At 40.4% G+C, this 23,634-nt stretch overlaps 1 protein-coding gene across 2 annotated transcripts in view; it reads right to left on the bottom strand.

Moving 5' to 3' along the window:
• Positions 1–23,634, bottom strand: part of IQGAP2 (IQ motif containing GTPase activating protein 2) — a 285,569-nt gene that overhangs the window by 177,444 nt on the left and 84,491 nt on the right. The window contains exon 1 of one of the 2 annotated variants that reach the window (XM_079917125.1): positions 2,446–2,575. The exons of the other annotated variant lie outside the window; for it this stretch is intronic. The gene's annotated coding sequence lies outside the window, so the exon portion shown is untranslated. Of the gene's footprint in view, positions 1–2,445; positions 2,576–23,634 lie in introns of those variants that run through there. 2 annotated transcript variants of the gene reach the window in all.

Genomic DNA, 23,634 nt, shown 5'->3' with positions numbered 1-23,634 from the left:
TTCAACCGTTAAATCAACTAAGGCACTGTCTCCTATTAAGTAGTACGAATATTTATAAATTTGCACGGCTCCAAATTTTTAGTCCCAAATTAGCTTTAAGTATGGTGGGCCAAAAGCCAACTTATTTTGCTGACATGAAGAATGACACAAGTACTCCATGTATCAGAAATCCTAGAACTGCCTAACAATCACCTGCCAGCATGAAACCATTCCCATCAGCAAACAATGGAACAATTGGTTAAAACCAAAAGAAGCAGTATTATGGAACGACAGTAAACGAATCCAGAGACGGCTGTTAGCCGCCAAGATTCTCTAAGGATCAGGTAACATCTCTCTCATACTTGAAAATGCAAAGAAAGACACAGCTCTCCCCCAGATCCAGACTTCAGGGTAGTCTCACGAAACAACACACCAGACTCACACACATAACGGACAGGCGTGGGTTTCCTCGATGGAAATAAGGCGGAGGAAAAGAGCGCTTCCTCGCTGACTATGTTTGCACAAGGCATGCATTTGTGATAGCTTAGTGTGCAATCACAGGGCGTCATTGTCCTGATGTTACCATAGACCTGAGAAGATGAGGAGGAAAGAATAACATATCTCACACTTTTAATAGCGAGTCTTATATTGCAAAATTGTCCCTACCGCTTCAATGAGGCCGTTGATGTTAACCTTCTTTTCAAATGAATCTTCCATTCAATACACACAAGAATGTGAATGCCGCAGTTACAAGGGTAAAGAATCTTTAATAAAAAAATATTTCTTAGTTGATTCAACTGGGCCATGATATCATTTCTTCCTCTAGCTTGTTTAACTGTGTTTTCTGATTCTTAACAAAGAGATTCTTTGTGGTTCCATGTTAAAAGCAGAGTGAGAAATGGTGGCCTCCATTCTGCCCGGACGTGTGGGCTTGACTGGTCAACACTGCCTTCAGTTCTGCTTTTCCATAATCACAGAGTTGTGGTTTGTACGTCATTGGATCGGTATTAATCAATTCCCCAAAACAGGATGCCTTTGGAGAATGGCACCCACAAGAAGCCCTTGCAGGGACTCTAGATTTGTTATGAAGAGACTGTCAGATGGCTTTACCAATTAGCCCAACTTTGTGAGTTTTGAAAAAAATGTTTAGGACACACAGCATAGATAATAACAAAGTTGGGTACAGGCTGGGAGTCGGGCTTTCAGCTAAGGTGCTGTGTTTCATCCAACTCCAAAGGCTATTTAATTCCCCACATTATCAAGACCAGAATTCTGCTGGACTCCAAGGTGCATCTGAGAGCAGGCAGGCTATCCTATGCCTTATAGCCTCCCCCCTGCCCCCCCAGAGTAAATGACCCAACGGGACTCACACCCACCTCAGAGCAGGTGCCCCAGTCTACAGACTCCTAAAGAGATGGTGTGGTGTGCAGGTTCCTGCTTGAGTTGAAGATTTCTTAAATCTATAGGTAAAAAAAAATCACTGGGCAAAGGGCACTCGGGATCTATCTAATCCTGTTTGCCTCAAAAAGCAGGTAAATAGGCCCACTGAAGGTATAACTATCTGAATCAGGATGTATGTAACAAAGTCTCTAAAATCCTGAGCCTTTGCCCCACCTTTGTCTCCTCCTAATCATACTAATTTAAGCCAGTTAAAAGAAATGCAATTACTAATCAGGAGCTCTTCACTACTTACTAGATGAACATTTTTCTCTTCAAAGCACTTTAGAAAAGTAGGTTCCAGAATAGATTGCTGGTGACTCTCCCATTCTATTCAGGGCTCCATGATGAGAGCTGAGCTATTATTGCAGAGCTGATTGGACAGAAAGTGATTAGAAACTCCCCTACGTATTATACTTGCAGCAAGCTACAGTTTCACCTCTCATTCAGCTGTGCCTGGTCTATTTGACATCTGCAGACAAAAGTGTATGCTTTTTAGAAAGATGTGCAAATTCTCTATTTCAACACATAGCAAAAATTTGATATGGCAAGATCTCTAATGAACAGAGCATAGAGTATGGTTCAAATAATCTCCTCCTTTGAAAATGAATACTGAAAGGAAATTCATGAGTTTGCTAATTACATTTCCTCTCCTTTTTATGTCAGGGTATTACAGTTCTCAGACAGGGATTCAACGTATAATGGGAATGGATGGTGGTACAAGGGAAAAAAGGCATCATTTCTTTAGTTGGAAGTAAATAGAAACAATAAAAACATAAAATCTCAAGGCCAGAAAGGAACTTAAAAGATCACTTGCTCCCCAAATTCCTGTTTCCTGACCAAAGACTCAAATAAGTTAAATGACTTATCCAAGGCCAGCGTATGGATGTCTAAGGCACAGAGGAACACAGATTTCCTTGGTTAATGACTGCTCTTTCCACTCTACCCTACTATCGACGCTCTATCAAGGCACGTAGTAGTCAACCTTTCAGGCAATGATAAACATTTTAGAATGAATCACAGGTTTACCTTGCAAATTCCTTTGAATACTGCTGAATTCTTCTCCCTCTATCCAAACTAAGTTTGCTTCCAACCTACAAAATTTAGCATAACATTCTTTGACGAAGTCAAAGAAACAAATTCAAACATCTTATACTCCCTACAGGCAAGAGCACCTGTGACCCAATCTTAAGGTATTAAGTTGTTAAATTTCTAGGGCTCTATCCCATCCTGCGTTGATAAAAGGAGAGAGCAAAACGCACCAGGACGCAGCCTTCTTTCTCGCCTCCGTGTTGTGACAGACGAAGCCAAGTGGAGGAGTTCCTGTTCCCATTAATAACCCAAGATGCCTGAGAACAAATCCATGCCATCACATGGGAGAAAGATTTCATTGTAAACATGGAAGATCCCAGGGAGATTCAGTCGGCTGCATTTTTTTAAATTATCAATTCTTTTTAGTGACTCAGACAGATAAACCAGAGGAATGGTTTTCAAAGCGGTCTCCAAACCAGCAGCCTTCACAACTCCTAGAACTTGTTAGAAATGTAAATTCTCTGGCCCATTCCAGAGCAGAATCAGAAACTCTGGGGGTGGGACACAACAATCTCTATTTTAATAAGCTCTCCAGGTGATTCTGAAGCAATGTTTGAGAAAAACTGAACTAGAACATTCCTAATGCTCCGCTGACTTGTGTTGATGGACTGACAACCCTGGCACACAGACGTGCATATGACGGTCTCTAGTTCTTAATGCTCTCTCTAAAGGGGCCCTGAAACTTGTACAAAGCATCAAGCTTATCCAAGTTAGATCACTTTCTGGCAACTATCTATGGCAGACTCTGCCTAAAAATGAGTCATTTTCCAAAAGTATGGAGGAGTTTTATGAAGACAGAATTTATGACTCAGTTTTCTATTGTTTAAGTGGACAACTAGTCCTAACCATTACAAATTAGATTTTGCCTGCTTTTCCCCAAAAATAGAAACTGTAACTTTAAATGAAGAGGAGAGAAACAGAAAATAGTTACACAAGGACACTGCTCTGCTGTAACTTATGAGAAGCAGGCTTGATCCATGTGAATGGTACACGCGGTCTCTGCCCTGGCAAAGGGGACATTCTATCATTAAGGGCCCAGGTCCAGCACTAAATAAGATGGAAATCTGGAATAACGATTGAGTTTCCTGGTGTTCCCCCTGCAGCAAAGGAAAATCAAACTAAAAAAAAAATTTTTTTTTATTAGTAGGAAAGATAAAAAATGCCTTAAAAAAAGCCATCAGAATCAATGAATGCTTCTACTTTAAAAATAGGTACGAACTGCAAAACCCTGATGAAAGAACTCAAAGATGACCTAGATAAATGGAGAGAGACCTATCATGTTCATAGACTGGAAGACTTAATATAGTTAAGATGTCAATTCTCAAATTGATCTATAGATCTAACACAATCCCAATCAAAATTCCATAATTTTTTTGAGGTATAGACAAGTCAATAATAAACTTCATATGGAAAGGCAAAGGGGTTCAAATAGCTAAAACAATTCTGGAAAAAGAAAAGCCAGCTAGGGGACTCAGACTACCCAATGTCAAGACTTACTGTAGTATTGGCAAAAGGAGAGGCACACAGATCAATGGAACTTAGTCCAGAATATGAGTATGCAAATGTGATCAACTGTTTTGACAAAAGTACAAAGACAATTCAATGCGTAAAGAGTAGCCTTTTCAACAAATGATGCTGGAACAATTGGAAATCCATAAGCAAACAGATGAGCTTCAACCTGTACTTTATATCTTATGCAAAAGTTAACTCAAAATGTATCACAGACCTAAATGTAAAACATCAAAGTATGAAACTATTAGGGAAAAGAACACAGAGAGAATCTTTGTGACCTTGGGTTAAGTAAAGAGTTTTTAGGGGGCTTCCCTGGTGGTGCAGTGGTTAAGAATCCGCCTGCCAATGCAGGGGACATGGGTTCGAGCCCTGGTCCGGGAAGATCCCACACGCCGCGGAGCAACTAAGCCCGTGCGCCACAACTACTGAGCCTGTGCTCTAGAGCCAGCGAGCCACAACTACTGAGCCCACGTGCCACAGCTACTGAGGCCTGGACGCCTAGAGCCCGTGTTCCAAAACAAGAGAAGCCACCGCAGTGAGAAGCCCACACACCGCAATGAAGAGCTGTCCCCGCTTGCTGCAACTAGAGAAAGCCCACACACAGCAATGAAGACCCAACACAGCCAAAAATAATAAATAAATAAAATATATAAATTTCTTTTTAAAAAAGTGTTTTTAGGTAGGACACCAAAAAGACAAACCATAAAATGAAAAAAAAATTGATAAACTGGACTTCATTAAAATGAAAAACTTTTACTCTATGAATGACTGTTAAAGAGAGTGAAAAGATATGCTACCAACTCAAAAAATTTTGTTAATCATTTGTCCAACAAATGACTGGTATCAAAATGTATAAAGAAGTCACAAAACTCAATAAGAAGAAGCCTAGTTTTTAATATGGGCAAAAGATTTGAGCAGATACTTCACCAAAGAGCACCTGATAAGATTAGGCAGCAGAAAACTGCAGAACATTTAACCACACCAATACACTACCACTCACCCATTAGAATGGCTAAAACAAAAGCACAACAAAACAACAAAAAACTGACAAGATCAAGTGCTGAGGAACATGGAGAATAACTAGAATTCTTAGACACTGCTGGTGCGAAGGCAAAATGGGACAGCCACTCTGGAAAATTATTTAGCAGCTTCTTACAAAGTTAACCACTAGCTTTCCATATGACCCAGCCATCCCACTCCTAGATACTAATTCTAGAGAAATAAAAACGTACGTTCACACAAAACTCTGTACATGAATGTTTATAGCAGCTCTATACGTAATACCAACAACCAAAAATACCCCACGTGTTCTCCAAATTGTGGTACCTTCCTACCACGGAGTACTCCTCAGCAACAAAAAGGTATGAACTATCATTACACACAACAACATGAATGAACCTCAAATATAGCATGCCAATTAAAAGAAAGTAAAAGAAAGCCAGTCTCCATAGACTACTTAATGATTTCATTCATATGGTATCCTGGAAAAAGCAAAACTGTGAGTCAGTGGCTGTCAATGGTTAGGAGTAGGGGGAGGGTTTGATTCCAAAGGAGCAGCACAAGGGAGACTTTTGGGGTAATGTAACTAACTGCTCTGTATCCTTATTGTGGTGGTGGTTTCACGAACATATACAATTGTTAAAACGTATAGAACTTTACACCGAAAAAGTGAATTTTAATATATGTAAATTTAAGATATAATAAACAGGTTTCTTGGGATAGTAGACTCATTATCTTATGTCCTCTGGTATGTGAGTAGATCCTAGTTTTAAAATATTAAATTTCTAACAGGAATTTCCTGCTTCACAAAGTTTTAAACATGTGTAAACCAAGAAGCTGAAACTCAATCATTTTAATCTACTAAAATTAACACTGGACCCAAATGTCATTTTGGTTAACTAAATTCAAAGGTAAAATTTAAAAACTCTCCCAAAGAACTTTTATTATTCTCCTAAAAACTGGAAATATTCTAAGTGAAACTTTTCTGTGGTTCTCCCAACTCCATCAATAGTTTGACAGGTAGCTAACAAACTCAAGATGAGTTTGGCCAAATAACCTGTGTCCAATGACTACTAAGCATCAGCAGGCAGAATCACCCTGTGTGAACGTACGTCCAAGTCGAAATGCCAAACTCTATTTATATCGTTGCTTCCACTTGTGCAGCACTACCATTTTAGTGAGTTCCCACTATAAACTAGAAACTTTAGATAGGTTTCCAATTTAACCCTTACAACAGCTCACTTTCCAGTTGAGGGACAATTCTCCGATCACACAATTTAGTAAATGATAGATCTAACTTCTGGTTATTGCAACCCAACTCACTTCCCCAATCCTCAACGCCTCCAGTGAAGTAAAAAGAAATGAAAACCTCTGCTTTAAGTTGTCCTCCTTATAACCGAGTAAATCCAAGTAAATTGATTACTGTTGTTTGCAAATTTTATCTTGTATCAAATAATTATGAAATGAAGAGTTGACTCCAGTTAGAGGGAACTAAATTTGGGGCAACAGTGAGCAAGTTCAAAAGGAATATGTGAGTGTGTACCCACCTCCCTGAAATCACATCTCATGGATGACACGTATCTGTGCATGCTTCCAGCGATATATAAAATAAAAAAACACTCTGGAATAAAGGCATATGAGATCCCTAATGTATTTCCTATATCCTTCAAGCATTAACCTGCCTCAGGGGAAAAAACTTACTTTATCTTCCTTGGTAGATTAAACAGACCACTGAAATTATGATTGACCACCATTACTTGGTCTTTGGCTACCATTTTCTTGACCAGCTGTCTTATCAACTGTTCCCTCTCTCTTCAGCTGTTCAGGAATCCCACATTCACAGAAAAGGGAGCCACTATCTTGCCTTCTATATGTTTTTCTTTTTCTTTTAAAGAAAAAAACAAGCATTTACAAATGGAAGCATCTTTGCCTATTTTTAAAATACAATGTTTTCTGGCACTGGAAACAAAATTTCAAGGTAAGACAGCAACTCTTCTTGGGAAAGCAACCAGGCAAACAAAAGGGACCACATCATTTTCTTCTCTATAGAGTACTACCACTTGCAAAGTCAGTCCATTTGAAAATGTTCTAAGATCTAATTCACAGATGTCAAACACTCACTTAACATCTTCATGGCTATTTTCTGCTCTGTTTTAAAGCACTAAGAATGCTTTGGACAACTTTCCATCTCACATATGTCCTCCCTTCCCCTAATAACCGTTTCTACAATTAATGTTTCTATCATCCTAGAGAATTAAGAAATAACTTTTAATTCAACTATAATCCAATAGAGACCTGAAATTTGAAGGGAGACAAATATCTTAAGTTACTTTTTTGTTAAACTTATGATTTTTGTGAGTCAAACAAATACAAAAGCTTAAAAAGTATGTAACACCTGAAGCCCTAACAACCTAACCCTATCTTTCCTCCAAACAATAAAACATATATTAAGACAACCTAATATTTTAGTAACTTTTTGGGCAGCCAAATTGCATTATTGATTTATATTAACAGTCAACTAAAATCTTAAGCCCATTTCCTACATACTATTATTAAACGGTATCTGTATCTCTTTTTGAAAAGATCACCCCCTCTTGTTCCTCAATGAGAACACTTCTATCTCTAAATCCACACTTCTTGTTCTGACTTTCCTGCTGATATCTCTCTTGACCTTTATTTAAAAAAAAAAAAAGAAAACAAGACAAAAAAGGCTCTATTTTTCTAAAAGCACAGCACATTCACTCTTTGGAGTCCTGCCATCTAACATCTGGACAGCTCTCAAGTTGAAATTCAGCTTGCTGAAATGTGTTTTGCTTAAACAACTTTGAAAGCAAATAACAAACAAATCTGGTCCTATAAGTGCCTACTTCTTTATCTCCTTCTCACCTCTGTCCTCAAGCTATATTCTTCAAGCTGAACTCGTAAGTGTTGAGGCAATAACTGAGCTACTAAGTCTTTCTAGCTCACACTACCTTTTGCTTGGGATACAGAAAAAGACCTACGAGATACAGACTATTCATTTTCACTCAGTTGAAAATCTTTTACTGGACTTAAGCCATAAAAGGTAAAAAAACCTTTTTTTAATTTTAGAAGAGTTACTTGGCAAATAGTCACAAGATTCCTCAGTTCTCAAAGAATGCAAACAGTTATCAAAGCATTGTTTAAATATCATTTTCAATCTTCTAATAGGAAAGATAGCAAAGGCACTCATTTATTATAGAACAAGGATTTCTTTTGGAAAGGCGTGTGGGTAGATTTTTGATTGGTTCAAAATGTACTGGTTAAAAATCATTAATGCCAATTGAAGCTCTTCATTTAAGACACAGCACAGCAGCCAAAGAAGTGGCTATAAACCCCAAATAAGTGTGTCAGTGATCGAACACACTTAATACGTACAACACTCTCACGTCAGAAACATCTCCACTGTTGCACCGTGTATCACACCGCCTGTCAAATGGGCAATGGGTTTCTCTTTCATTTCACCTAACAGCGGGGCTCTGGATAAAGAGACTGTGAACACAGATACACTGAATTCAGCTGAATGCATTCTTCCAGGGCCTACTATATTCAAAGCACTGCAGTGATCCACAAACAATGGTGGAGGCAAAACATCGTCTTTACCATCAAATAATGTGGTCCATTTGGGTGGGGAGAGAGGCAAGTACAACACAATATTTAGTACCAGACCATTAGAACAAATGTCAACAAAACATTATAAACAATGTGCTGACAGAGATCACTTTTGATTTCAAAAAACAAACAATGGCTTCTAACAAGATTTCATGGCATACAGGCCACCTGATGCAGACGATGGGGAAACTGAAGTGAGAGAGGGGCACAGAAAAAGGTTTGAGGCTAGGGAAGGGATACAGTCAGGACTGCATTTCAGGAAGATTCATCTGATGGCAGCATGTAGGACAGGCTGAGAGTGGTTAGACCAAATGTAAGCAGCTAGCAGACTGGCAGTTGGACAAAAAGAAAGTATATATGGAAAAGTTCCTCCTCAGAGTTAGCAAAAAGATCAGGCACAGGGTGAGGGACAGTGGAACTTTAAATATGACTGATTTTTTAGGACTTAGGTCAGTAATTTTAAAAATGAAGAAAATCCTGAAACCGGAGGGAAAGGCTTGAGGATTAGCTTAAAAAAAATAAGAAGAAGAAGACTATTTTGGGGAGGGGTTTTAGGTTTACAGAAAAGTTAAGGGAACAGTACAGAGATTTCCCACCCCACTTCCTGGTTTCCCCTATTATTAACATTTTGCCTTACAGTGCCACATTTATTACATTTGATGAGCCAACACTGTGACATTATTATTAACTAAAGTCAATAGTTTACATTAGGGTTCACTCTTGGTGGTGTACATTTTATGGGTTTTGATAAATGTATAATGACATATATCCTCTACTAACAGTATCATGCAGAATAGTTTCACTGCCCTAAAAATCCTCCCTCCCTCCCCCGAGCCCCTGGCAACACTGATCTCACTGTCTCCATAGTTTTGCCTTTTCCAGAATGCCGTCTAGCTGGAATATGCAGCCTTTTCAGGCTTAGCTTTTTTCGACACCAACCGGCTCAACAGCTTCCACTAACTTCCACTGTGCAGATAATCCTTCTGCGGCTTATTTGAAAGATGGAAAGTAAGTGAACTTGAGTATCACAAATCTAGTTTATAAGGATTCCTAGAATTCCCACATTACACATACCCACCAATTTAAGTGTTTTAATATGCTAGGTTTTACCTTGTTTCAGACTATCGTCCTTATTAAGAGTGATGCTTTGATGGCAGACAGACCCGGGCAGCAGAGCTTTCCCTTTCTGCTCTGACCCTGAGCAAACTAATCTCTAGTAACTCAGGCGTTCTTAAAAATATATTTTGGGAACAATACCATGTTCCTCAAAAGACTGCTAAAAGGACTGAGATAATATATCTAAAATATTTAACACAGTGCCTGACACGGAGGAAGTACTCAATAAACAGTAACTATTAATTGTTTCATGATCTCTGCAAATTTTCTACCAACGAAGGAGCATCAGAAGTAGCCAAGGCTATGAGAGTTCCAAGGTAACATTTTATAAAACTCATATACATAGTAAATAGCTATTAAAGGCAAAACACTGCAATCATTAGGAAAAACATTTTTTAATGAAAATTATGATTTATAGATTCTTGGTGAGTCTAAAAATCTGTGAATGACCATACCCTCAGTCCAGGTTATAACATCTGAGAAGCTCCTAAGTCTCACTGCAGTTCTAATGAGCTTTTTTCCTGCCTAATTCAACAGATGATATCACACACCTTAGAGTTTGGTTTCTTTAGAGACTGACACCAAGAAGCCCAAGTTATCTCTTAAAGGTCACCAATAAAGAAAGCAATTAAAAGAGTTTGATTTCATGGAATGGAAGGTTAGCTTCTAGAGCAGAAAGGTTAGCATGTGTTTGCTCGGCAGGGAGGAGAGATGGGGAAACTGGAAGTCCCAGGGTTGCCTAGGGGTTTGTAAGTTTCTGTTTGGTAATATAGAAGCCTTGTACAAAGGGTGAGTTCCATACTTGGAACCTGTCTTAAGCTCTCTATGTTGTGGATGTCCCAGCAACTATCTCGGGATAGGATTCAAGACCCTCTGCTACAATAGCAAATTTTATTTATTGGCTAATGGTCAAGTTCCACTAAAGTTTCTGTCTTCAAATAATTTGTCTTTCTAACTCTGACAGACAATGGGAATGAGAATTAGAAGAATGCATCCCCAAAGTACCCTAGAGATGATCTGAAATGTATTATGCTCTTGCCCTAAGCATTTCTATAAAAGAACCATACGCCAATCATCTCTATACATTCACTGAAGGCAGACACTTTATTACAGTTACCAACACTACATTGGGAAAATTTTTTTTATCAATGATTTCATTTAACATTCAATCAGGTAAAGATACATAATGAATAATTTAAGTCTCTTCCGTGTAAAAATGGAGCTCTCTAAATACCGTTTCCCATAATTTTAAGATAGGAAAAATTGTTAGCAGCTCTTAATGGGGAGAAAGCTTACTATTTGTTGTGCATTGAGTATCTACATGGGCAAAGCACTACAGATACAATTCTCACGTACTGTAGTATGAATTAGCCCATCTCTGCCCTGAGCATTCCCAAGGACAAGGAATTTCAACACCAGGTGACAAGTACTATCATAGAGGTAGTCGATAAGGTGCAATTGTGTCTCGTTTTTCTCACTCAGCCTTATAATCATACACATTTTCTGGTGTTATTATATAGTCCTTCTGAGCATCATTTGTAACATCTGCCTGGCTATTTTAAAAGACGGTCAACATTTGTATCATTTCTAAACCTTCACTATAATAAATGATGCTAAGACAGGCATGCGGCATTTATTCAACCTGAGATTGCTTTCTGTAAAAGAGTGTAAAGAGAGTTTAAAGAGAAACACTGGGACTTCCTTGGTGGTCCAGCGGTTAACTCTTCGACTTCCAAGGCAGGGGGTGCTGGTTCCATCCCTGGTCAGGGAGCTAAGATCCCATATGCCACACGGCCAAAAAAACCAGAACATCAAACAGAAGCAATATTGTAACAAATTCAATAAAGACTTTAAAAAAAAATGGTCCACATCAAAAAAAAACTTAAAAAAAAAGAGAAACATTAAGGCGTTTTACATATATTATATATATTTTAAAATACACATGTGTATATACACACACAACTAGACTGTTTATCAAAAGAGTTCCCCACAACTGCAAGGGGATCAGGACACTTAAAGCAGAGGTGCAGGTGGAGGATTTCTGTTTGTGTTTTGTTTTATTAAATTAACAGGTACAAAAGGCATCTTACTGGTTTGATGTCATTTTGTAGACCTAAGCATGTTGGAAGCTTATTAATTTTCTGTGAACTGGCCTGTTCTTTGTCCAGAAACTAAAAACTAAAGCTTTTAGCTTCTTTCCTGTGAATCTGTATATATCCCACTTGAGCTTTCTTCAGTTCTAGGACTTGGTCTGTAGCTTCTGGAGGAACTCTGCAGTCCACCCCGCATCGGCACACAATGCAGTCTTCCCTTTCTTCAATCCCTGCCCTGTTTCCATCCTAATACAAACTGGTGCTAAGGGTACCCCTTCCCTTGTGTGCTCTGCCATTCTTCCTTCATTCCTTCTCCAGGTCAGTTTGGACCTTTGTGTGATTTCTCAAAAACCAGACACATCCAAGGTTTATTTTGATGATATCTTACATGTATAATCGAACACGTTTTTTTCTCCATTCTCCTCCCTACCTCTCTTTACCTCCTAATAATCCAATAATGGTTAAGACCCTTCCTCTAAAAAAGAAGAGCCTACCCCCTTCCCAAATCCTGTTCACAGGCAAACCCCACTGTTTGGTGATGCTTCCCAGTAGCAATGAAGAAAGGTCACTATTCATTCTGCATCTGACCTCCTCAAACGATGGTCTCTAAACATTCCTGATCATATACACTTACTAGTAAAAGTATCCTTAGTACATTTACTTACAAATTATATATGTACACTATAGCTTAGCAAAGCGATTTACAGCACAGCTCTGGCCCCTGGTTTTGACAGCCTACTGCTTAACCGCTGCGTTAGCAAGTAATTAAACATCTCTCCACCTGTTTCCATATCTGTAAAATGGAGATCGTAAGGTTTTTATTAGGATTAACTAATATATGTAAAGAGCTCAGAACAGTGCCTGACACACAGAAAGAGCACCGTAAGTGTTTGCTCTTGTTGCTGTATACTAATATTGTCTTCATTAAAAAAAAAAAAAAGACTATTTTTAGAGCAGCACAGAAGGCACAGAGATTTCCTATATATATCCCCTGTCCCAACACGTGCAGTCTCCCCCAGTACAAACATTCCCCCACCAGAGTGGTACATTTCTTACAATCAATAACCTTACGTGGACGCATCACTATCACCAAAACTCCACGGTTTACATTAGGGTTCATTCTAGGTATTGTACATTCTATGGGTTTGGATAGATGTATAATGACATGTACCCACCACTATAGTATCATATAAAGCATTTTCACCGCCCTAAGAATCCTCTGTGCTCCGTCTATTCACCTCTCCTTACCTGCCCTAACTCCTGGCAATCACACTGATCTTTTCAGTGCCTCCAGAATTTTGCCTTCACCAGAACGTCATAGAGTTGGAATCGTACAGTATGTAGCCTTTTCAGATTGGTTTCTTTCACTTAGTAATAGGTAAGTTTTAAGTTTCTTCCATGTCTTTTTCTTTTTTTCTTCCATGTCTTTTCACAGCCTGATAGCTAATTTCTTTTCAGCATTAAAAAAGATTCCATTGTTTGGAAGTACTACACTTCATTTACACATTCACCTACTGACATCTTGGTTACTTCCAAGTCTTGGCAGTTACGAATAAAGCTCTGTAAATATCTGCGTGAACGTTTCTGTGTAGTCGTGAGCTGTTAACTCCTCTAGGTAAATATACCCAGGAGCGGAACAGCTGGATTGTATGGTAAATGTACGTTTAGTTTTGTAAGAAACTGCCGAGCTGTCTTCTAAAGTGGCTGAACCATTTTGACTTCCCACCGGCAACGAACAAGAGTTCCTGTTGCTCCACATCCCTGCCAGCATTTGGTGTTGTCCGTGTTCTCGATTTGGGCCCTTCTAATAGGTGTGTAGTGGTATCTCCTTGTGTTAATTTGTAATTCCCTGATGACATATAATGTGGAATATCTGTTCATATCTTTATTTGCTATCTATATATCTTCTTTGATGAGGTGTTTGTTAAGGTCTTTGGCCTGTTTATGGCATTTTTTTCTTATTGCTGGGTCTAAAGAGTTCTTTATATATTTTGGATGACAGTCCTCTATCAGGTATGTCTTTTGCAAACATTTTCCCCCAGTCTACGGCTTGTTTTCTCACTCTTTTGCCGTTGTCTTTCTCAGAGTAGAAACTTTTAATTTTAATGAAGTCCAGCTTATTGTTTTCCATGAATCATGCCTTTGGTGCTGTATCTAAAATGTCATCACCAAACCCAAAGTCATCTAGATTTTTTCCTGTTATTTTCTAGGAGTTTTATCATTTTACTTATAAGTGTGATGCATTGGAGTTAATTTTTGTGAGGGGTGTAAGGTCTGTGTCTAGATTCATTTTTTGCATGTGGATGTTCAGTTGTCCCAGCATCATTTATAGAAAAGACCATGTTTGCTCCATTGTATTGCATTGCTCTTTTATCAGAGATCAGTAGACTATATTTATGGGGGTCTATTTCTGGGCTCTCTGTTCTGGTTCCATTGATTCGTCTGTCTGTTCTTTCACCAGTGCCACACTGTCTTGGTTACTGTAGCTTTACAGTAAGTGCGAAGTTGGGTAGTGTCAGTCCTCCAACTTTGTTCTCCTTCAATATTGTGTTATGGCTATTCTACGTCTTTTGCTTCTCTGTATAAACTTTAGAATTTGGCTGACGATGCCCACAAAATAATTTTCTTGGAGTTGATTTGGATTGCACTGACTCTATGTAGATCAAGTTGGGAAGAACTGACATCTTGACAATATTGAGTCTCCCTGTCCATGAATGTGCAATCTCTCTCCATTTATTTAGTTCTTTGATTTAGTTCATCAGAGTTTTGTAGTTTTCCTCATATAGATCTTGGACATATGGTTAGATTTATACCTAAGTACTTCATTTTAGGGGATGCTAATGTAAATGATACTGTGTTTTTAATTTCAAATTCCACTTGTTCATTGCTGGTGTATAAGGAAAGCAATTGACTTTTGTATATTAACCTTGTACGCTACAGCCTTGCTATAATCATTTATCAGTTCCAAAATATTGTCTATGTTTTTGTCTGAAAGAAAATTTTAAGAAGCAATAAACTTTAAAGAGATGTTCTAATATTTTCTCTTCACTTTTCATTCTGGAGACCACTGTTTGTGTCTATTGTAGAATCCAGAGGTCTTAACTACTGGGTCAAATCCAAATAGGGCAGATAGATGTGTGCTTGATGGTCAATGTTTTTTCCACTAACTTCATGCTTGAGCTAAATACCTGCCACTACTTTCTGGGGAAAGATAGTAGCAATTTTTTTTTTTTTTCATAGTAGCAATTTTAAATTGCTAAGGGCTAAATGCTTTCACATGTTGGGAACAAGAAATTTACTGGCAGTCAATTAGATGTACTTAGATAAGGGGTAAGGTGAAAAAGTGACTGAGAAAGAGGAAATAAACTAGTCCTTCCTCCTGCCCAAACACTAGGTCTCTTAGTTTATTTCCTTAGGGACAAGAATGTATGAAGACCTCAGAGGTGTCCAGGAACCTGAAAACCTGTAGCACTTTAGCAGATCACAGAAAACTTTGGATACTTCCTGACTTCACACTAGTAATCTGCCCACTCCTGCCTGGTTGCTGGTAGTATAAACAGACTGCAAGGCACTGAATGTGTCTATTCTTAAACTTCCCAGCCTAGTACATTGCTTGTGCTGTGCTCACTTCATGTTTAACTAAATAATAAGGATCTGCACATAGTCAAGACCACATTACCTAACTAATGACAGGTCCTGGCAAAAGTGTGAGGGTTGCTGAACAGAGGGGCAAGGGTGAGGAAATGTTTACAAGAGATGGGAACAAAATTGGGTCCAGCACAGTGCTTGGAACATAACAGGTGGTCCATAAATATTTCTTGAGTGACTACACTGGGTCTAAAAAGCTACAAACTAAAATGGTACAGAGGAAAGAAATTGAAAGCACTTTGACCAGAAGTTACAAGTCCAGAGATCAGGAATAAACCACTGTGACTCTGGAGGACGGACCACCTCAGGAAGCAACTGAAGATGAACTCGGAATGTCACTTAAAGGTCTGACAGCAAGGGCTTCCCTGGTGGCACGGTGGTTGGGAGTCCGCCTGCTGATTCAGGGGGCGCGGGTTCGTTCCCCGGTCCGGGAAGATCCCACATGCCGCAGAGCGGCTGGGCCCATGAGCCATGGCCGCTGAGCCTGCGCGTCCGGAGCCTGTGCTCCACAACGGGAGAGGCCGCAGCGGTGAGAGGCCCGCATACGACAAAAAATAAAACCTAAAAAAAAAGGTCTGACAGCAAAATATGCTGATCCAATTCTACAGTTTCACAAGCTTATTATTTAAGAGGAATTTTTTTTTAAAAGAAACTACCTGGGAATTCCCTGGTGGTCCAGTGGTTAGGACTCGGGGCTTTCACTGCCAGGGGCCCAGGTTCAATCCCTGGTCAGGGAACTAAGATTCCACAAGCTGAGCAGCATCGCCAAAACAACAAAAACAAAAAACAACAAGCTACCCTAAAGAAATCAGCACATCCCTTCAACCCACTCCCCTCAGTTTCCCTATGAGGAAAAGCCCTGCTACTTTGTCCTTTTATCATCACAAATCTGTTATTAATAAAATCTAACAGCAGTACCTGCCATTTCCTCCTCAAGAAAGCCAGCGATGGGAGCACAAAGAGCTTGTACTTGGGTGACTCCCCCCTGTGCCTTGCTTCCAGAGTGGCCTTGGCAACCTCCTTAAGCTATTTGAGCACTGTTTTGAGGACAAAATGAGGTGACATATGTAAGTTGTTTGGCACAGTGGTGGGCATTCATTCATTCCCTAACCAAGTACTTGTCAAGTGCTTACCTTTAGCCAGGCCCTGCTCTAGGCACTGAGCATATGCCTTAAGCAAGGACACAGTCCTTATTCTTATGGGACTAAATCTCTTTTGAAGGAGCCACGCAGACCCTAAGAACTCACACTGTGGAGGCGGGCCTCACGTGAGCGTCAAGGGAAGCTTCCTCTAAGGACATAGCCCTTAACGTGCAATCAGAAGGATGGTGGGCAGTAGCCAGGAAGAGGGCACTTTAGCGACTGGGGGCTTATGTGAGGTCTCTAAGGTGGGCCGGGTCCACCCAAGGGACAGAGCCAGACCAGTATGGCTGGGGGGGCGGGGGGAGGGTATGCTGGAGATGAGTGAGGAGGGGCAAGAAACAGATCACAATGGGCCTTTAGAGCCATATTAAGGATAGAGATTTACGAGTCAGAACGGATAGAACGTGGACACTACTGAAGAGATAAGGGTGAGGGAGACAGAGAGGTGGGGGGGACTCCCAGCTGTGTAGTGGAGTGGACGACGGTGGGTTTTCATGTGAAGCTGACACGGAGGAGACCAAACCTGTGACTTTGCTGCTGGAAGGTTTTAGTCGGGGGCTGTTACAAAGCCGTGAGTTTCGATCCGAACATTTGAAGTAGTACCCGGAGGCCCAGAGTGCTGCCTGTTCAGTGGCAGATCCGGGTCTGAGAAGTGGCCTGGGCTGGAGACGTACATTCGAGAGTCATCAGGAAATCTCACCCACATCCATTTATACCACAAAGAGAAAGTACAGGTTGAGGAAAGAGGCAAGCCGAGCACTGAGGCTTGAGAATTTCAGCATTTAAATGTTGACTACACAGAGTAGCATATGCAAATGGGGGGAGAGTGGCCGTAGAACAGTAATAGTAACAAAGGTTAGGATGGCAAAAAGGACCTCAGGAGTGGGTAACCCAAGCAGTGGAGAGATACAGTAACTAGTTCCCTTGCCCTTGCACACTTCGAAGGCTCTCAGCTGAGCCTGCCCCCATCACCAGGATAAGACTTGTGCAACGGAAGACAGTGGCAGAAGGCTGAGGGGAGGGAAGAAAGGGGAGGACGAAGCGGGAGGAACGCACTTATAGCCTGACGCCTGAACATTATGCTGACGTTGTTTTGGTGAGACACACTCCTCTGTCAGCACACCACGCTCTACCAGTCAAGGCCACTGCCGAAGTCAGTGCCAGCCCCGATCGACCGTTCAGGGATTCAGCAGCGTTGGGAGGGCGTTTAGAAAGAAACCGGCAATTGAATCGCACCTGTGGGATGCAAGCTTCTAGGCAATTATCTCCAACAAGCACCAATCAACAGAACAATGCCTGCCCCCCCCATGAAAGAATACCAGTCTAGCTAGAAACAAAAGCAACCCTTGACTCTCCTTGCTTACTAAAACTCCATGCCAACATAGGAAGGTATGGCATCAAAAGTTAATCTGTACCACAATAAAATTAAGGAAAAAATTTTAAATAAGAAAATTTAAAAATTTCACAAAGTAAGCAATAGAAGTCAATCTGAACTTCACATTAGGTTTATCCTAGTTGAGTAACCTCTCCTAAGAAAGTGTTCTGAAATTCTCCAACTTTTTAAAATAAAACAAATTTCTTCCTACTTAGACACGAAGTCAGGACCTAATAAACTATTTTTATGTTTCAATCAAAGTTTTGAAAAAGCCTGTTTTAATTCAAGCATGATTAACTGAACTAAAACTGATTATAGCATCCCTTAGGTTGGACACCTACAGTGTGAGAATTCAAACATATATATAAGTGGTGACTGCCTTCCGCCAATTCTTTGTTGTTCTCAGCAAGTGATGGTGGCTGTCGGCATTGACGGCCACTTGAAAAAATCCTAATAGTGTTTTGCTGTTCACTGGTCCCAGGCAGTGAATTTCCATACCTCAAAAAGACACTGTAGCAAACCTGAAGGCGATGTTTCCATAAATGATGCTTTGTGGAGCTGAACCACAGCTGCCTCACTCAATGTAGCAAGAGCCGCATTGCCAAGCTCAAGAACTAAGTAATTTACTGGGAAAAATGCTTTTTTGCCTACACACACACAGCCTTTTATTCACGTAATATATTCACGTATAGTTCTGTTTCTATACACATCTGAAGAGTTCACGGCACACAACCAAGGATGCCACAGCGGCTGCACCTACAGAGTATAATAAGCAACTGGATCTCTGCCAAATTGAGCCTCTGCTCTTTCTACACAGAAGCAGCCCGACTTTCCAGTCGACTTTGAGACTTCGAGCTCGACACTGTCGCTGCCACAGCAACCATAGCAACCACTGCATCCTTTGCGACTTGACAGGGCGACGTCTCCATGGGCAAAGCAAAGGAGGAGAGCAGCTCCCGTATAGGTCGCGCCATAATTACAAATACACACTGGAGAAAATGCAGCAGGAGGGCTACTCAGCACATAAAAGCTCCGCTGCAGAGTGGGGCCTGGCATGGGAGGAAGGGGCATGACCAGACAGCCCAACACCACAGGCACCTCCAAAGAGAAGCAGACCTTTTACATGTACTACCGTTCAGATTATCAAGAAGTTCTCCTCTTTTATCCACCTTTCTTGTTGAAGTTTGCCCTGGTTTCGATTTTTTTTTCTGGCACTGCACCATCTAAAATCTAGAGCCTAGTCACCTGTGTTATTCCTGCTTAGAATCAGGCAGAAATACTATGCTTAATGACCAATTCCTTAAACGTGCATTGCACTTCCAATATAGAGCCCAGAGGGCAGCCTGGCAGGGCTGGAAATAGCAAAGGAACTTGGCAATAGACTTGGGCTCAGTTCCGTTGATTCTATTACCTTCGGAGTTACTTAAACATTCTGAAACTCAGTTTCCCCCATCAGTAAAATGAGGAACTATGGCAGCTCATAGGGTGCTGTAAAATTAAATAAGATGAATATTTAAGGCAGGGTGCTTGGCATATATTAGCCAGTAGCAATTATCAGTAGGGTAAGGCTAGTCCATGATCTCTGATAACTTTAAGCTCCAAAGAGAAGAAAACAACCTAAAATGATAACAACGTAGGAAAATGCTTACGACAAAGCAGGAACGAGAACACAATATGAAACTACATGAATAGAATTTACTTGATTTTGGAAAATGAAATAAATCAAGATTCAGGCACAGAGGGGTTCAAAGTTACTGGCAGTGTTCTAGCTCTTCGACTGGGTGATGGGCACCCACATATTTAATATTCCTTAAGCTGTGTACGTATGTTCTATGTACTTTTGTGGGCAAGATGTGTTTCACACAAAAATACCTAGTTAAAAAAGGAGAGGGGGCGAAGACATCAAAATGTATTATTTCTATAAGGTAAGGCTGTAAAATGAAATTTGTTTTCTTTTGTATGCATGTCTACATTTTCTAAGCTTTCTATAATAAGAAAAAATGTTTTGTTATGACAATGCTACACTGACACGTCCTCAGCTAGAGACACCGTCGAGCTACTTGAAGAAGGCACGTCATTTCTCAGGCCACTGCTCACCAGTGAGCGAATGCAGCCACTCTAACCAGCATCTGCAGTCACCTTCAATTAATTAGAAGCTGTCCACATTTAGGAAGCGGGGGCATGCAACAGAAGAAAGTAAAGCAAGGGCGCCTGGCTTTTTTTTTTTTTTTTTTTAAGGAAATTAACATTTGAGTTGTTACTGTGAGCTTCATGTCTCAGTAAAAATTCTGTGAGGCAGCTCTTCTTATTCCCATTTTACAGGTAACTTAGAAAGTTTAATCCACTTGTCCATGAGTTCAGTTACATTAGAAAGCAGACTGTTTTGTATATCTTGGTACTGTCTTATCTTGAAATTGTAGCCTTTCATTAAATGCCGGTGAGCCTGTGTACATGTGTGATGCCATGCTTTTAAAAGACAGCACAGGGCTTCCCTGGTGGCGCAGTGGTTGAGAGTCCGCCTGCCGATGCAGGGGACACGAGTTCGTGCCCCGGTCCGGGAAGATCCCACATGCCACGGAGCGGCTGGGCCCTGAGCCATGGCCACTGGGTCTGCGTGTCCGGAGCCTGTGCTCCGCAACAGGAGAGGCCACAACAGAGAGAGGCCCGGGTACCGCAAAAAAAAAAAAAAAAAAAAATAGCACAGATAACATACTATGGTATTAAAATTTAAAAGAGCTCATGAGAATTTTATTTTCTGCAACATGTCTCAGATCTCATGCAAGAAGGGAAAGGAATCTTTCCTCTTAAAGGGGTTGTTCTGTTTTTGAATGAGGAAAAGAAGAGAAGATCCAGATACAGGGCAACATGCTTTTTTTTTTTTTTTTAACATCTTTATTGGGGTATAATTGCTTTACAATGGTGTGTTAGTTTCTGCTTTATAACAAAGTGAATCAGTTATACATATACATATGTTCCCACATCTCTTCCCTCTTGCATCTCTCTCCCTCCCACCCTCCCTATCCCACCCCTCCAGGCGGTCACAAAGCACCGAGCTGATATCCCTGTGCTATGCGGCTGCTTCCCACTAGCTATCTACTTTACCAACGATGCTTTTAATGTGGTTTAAGAATACATCTGCTTAGAAATCAAGGGGTAAAGCTTCTCTGATTCAAAGACAGAGGGCCAGGGTGAGGGCCCAGATGCTTAAGTTCCAAGAGAAATGTTCCTTTGCATACACAGAAAAGGCTACGGCCTTCATCACAGTGCGATATTTGTCTGTGTCACGAGATGGATTTTGAGAGTGGGTAGGAAGAGATGTCTTCTTGTGTTAGCACAGTAATGACTGTGCTACCCATACTAGTGGCAAATTAGAATCTAAGTTCCCTGGCACATGGTCAGAATTCACATCTTCTTTTTGATGCCACACTAAAACCCATTCCTACTCCATTTTTCTTTAAACAAATTGCTAATATATCTAAACAGCAAATCTGAGAGTTTGCCCAAAAGCCACCCCCCTTGATATGTATAAGACTACTATATATAAAAGAGATAAGCGACAAGGATATATCGCACAGCACAGGGAATATAGCCATTATTTTGTAGTAACTTTAAATGGAGTATAATGTATAAAAATATGAACTCACTAAGTTGTACACTTGAAGCTAATATGTTATTATATCCATTATATTTCAATCTAATAATAAAAAAAAGCCACTCTCCTCTTTTTCTGTTCTTCTCTGTTCATCATCTTGCCTTCAGAGCTTCTCATCCCATATCACAGCAACTCTCCTGTTTGGGGGTATGACCTAGGACCCCAGAGATCAAGCAACTCCCAGTGTAACCTTCAGAATTCACCAACATTCTCTTTCACTGATTTCAAATACCCAGAACAGGGGGCTTGAAGGAGATACACCAGGTAAGCCCAACAAACATCAAAATTGTGAGAATAAGAGGAGTGTGTCAAACCCAACATAAATATCAATAACTTCCACTTACTGAGCTCACTAGGTTTCAGGACCATGCATAAATTGTCATTTAACCCTAAAAGAAACCTATGAGATGGTGGTCCTACCTTCATGAGAAAACAGAGGCTTTGAAGGTTAGTAATAACCCAAGGTTACAAAGTCAGAATGTGGAAGAGCTGGGATTCAAACTGTGCTCTTTACCACAGGTGGTTAATAAAAGGTGTCTGAGGTTTGGAACAAGGAGGCCTTGGCTCTTTCTGTAACACCATCCTGGCAAATCAAGTCCTTGGGCCTTAGTTTCCTTATCTGTCAAATGGATCTACCATTTGCTTCGTCTCCACAACTTGGATGCATTCATTCAATCAGTAAGAGATACAAAAACACTCCGAAAAGTTATTAAGCACTTCGCAAATATGTGGCATTAAGAGAAATGGGAAGGTAGAGATACTTGTTTATCCAACCCACGGCTCTTCTGGCAAACAGCTGGCCCAAGAGAATGCTGAAGCAGCTCTCCATTCTGAATTCCAATACATACGACCAGAATGTGTATGGTCAGGACTACACGGTCTCTTTGGTAAGAGTTGCGAGGTTTGGTTTTTCCTCATACAGGAGTTCCACACTGTGAGATGGCCCATGACTTAACAATGCCTCATTAAGGCTGGTCAGTCAGCAACTCAGGCTATGCTGAGTAAGTGGAAGTTATAAAGTATTCCAGAGTCTCCAACTTGCAGCCACTAGAAGTACTGTCATATGGGGGCTGGCATGTCTGCTCAGAGTAAGAAAAAAGTTCCGATATGCATCAGAGCTTCTTATCTCTTGGTCAAGGGTGTGATCAGCACCCTTCCTTGTCTTCTGGATTACAAGTGTACCTCCAAAACATTACAATATTGCATTGAAGTATACTCATCTCTAACAGCAACGTCACTGGCATTAAGGCTTTATGATACCCATAAAATTCTCAGCATCATTCACCGACATTTTTCTATATAGAGGAGAGCTGACTGTTCATAGAAACTCTGAGGTAGTATAAGGAGGGGGCCCCAGCAGAGAACAGAGAGACACACTTCTCACATGAAAATGCCAAGTTAAAGCAAAACAAATGGCTTTTTTTCAATCTAAGAACAAATGAAACTTTAAAGCTCGACAATGAATCTGGGTGAGACAAAGCGATGTTTATTTTCACTGAAATGAGTATTTCTTATGAAGACTGCACAAATAATAAAAGAAAGAAGTACTACATTTTAGAAGAGATGAGAAAAATCACCTTTGAAGTGATATTTCCATTACCCATTACTTACAAAAGAGTGAGTCTTGAGTCCCCGAAAAGCTTCCCAGGTTGGAAGATCTCAGATAACCAGGTTTACAAGGAAGACAGCCATGTCCTCAGGCTCCAAACTGCGGAAGGCAGCACTATTGGCCTTTAACAGTTCATCTTAAACAAGCACAGTGCAACCTCATCTTGCTTTCCAATCAATGTTATTAAGATAGAAGCCAATATTTTCCTGAACCAAACCATTTCCTAAACTAGTACATTTGCTTCTGAGTTTGAAACACAACACACATGAATGTGAATACCATTCGTAGCCAACAGACCCCTCCACGTGATTCCCCCCATGGTGTTCATACTTTAGAGTAATCTCCCCATG

The sequence above is a fragment of the Stenella coeruleoalba genome (assembly GCF_951394435.1).
Source record: "Stenella coeruleoalba genome assembly, chromosome: 3".
NCBI lineage: Eukaryota > Metazoa > Chordata > Mammalia > Artiodactyla > Delphinidae > Stenella > Stenella coeruleoalba.
This window is presented reverse-complemented; position numbering and strand designations above follow the sequence as displayed.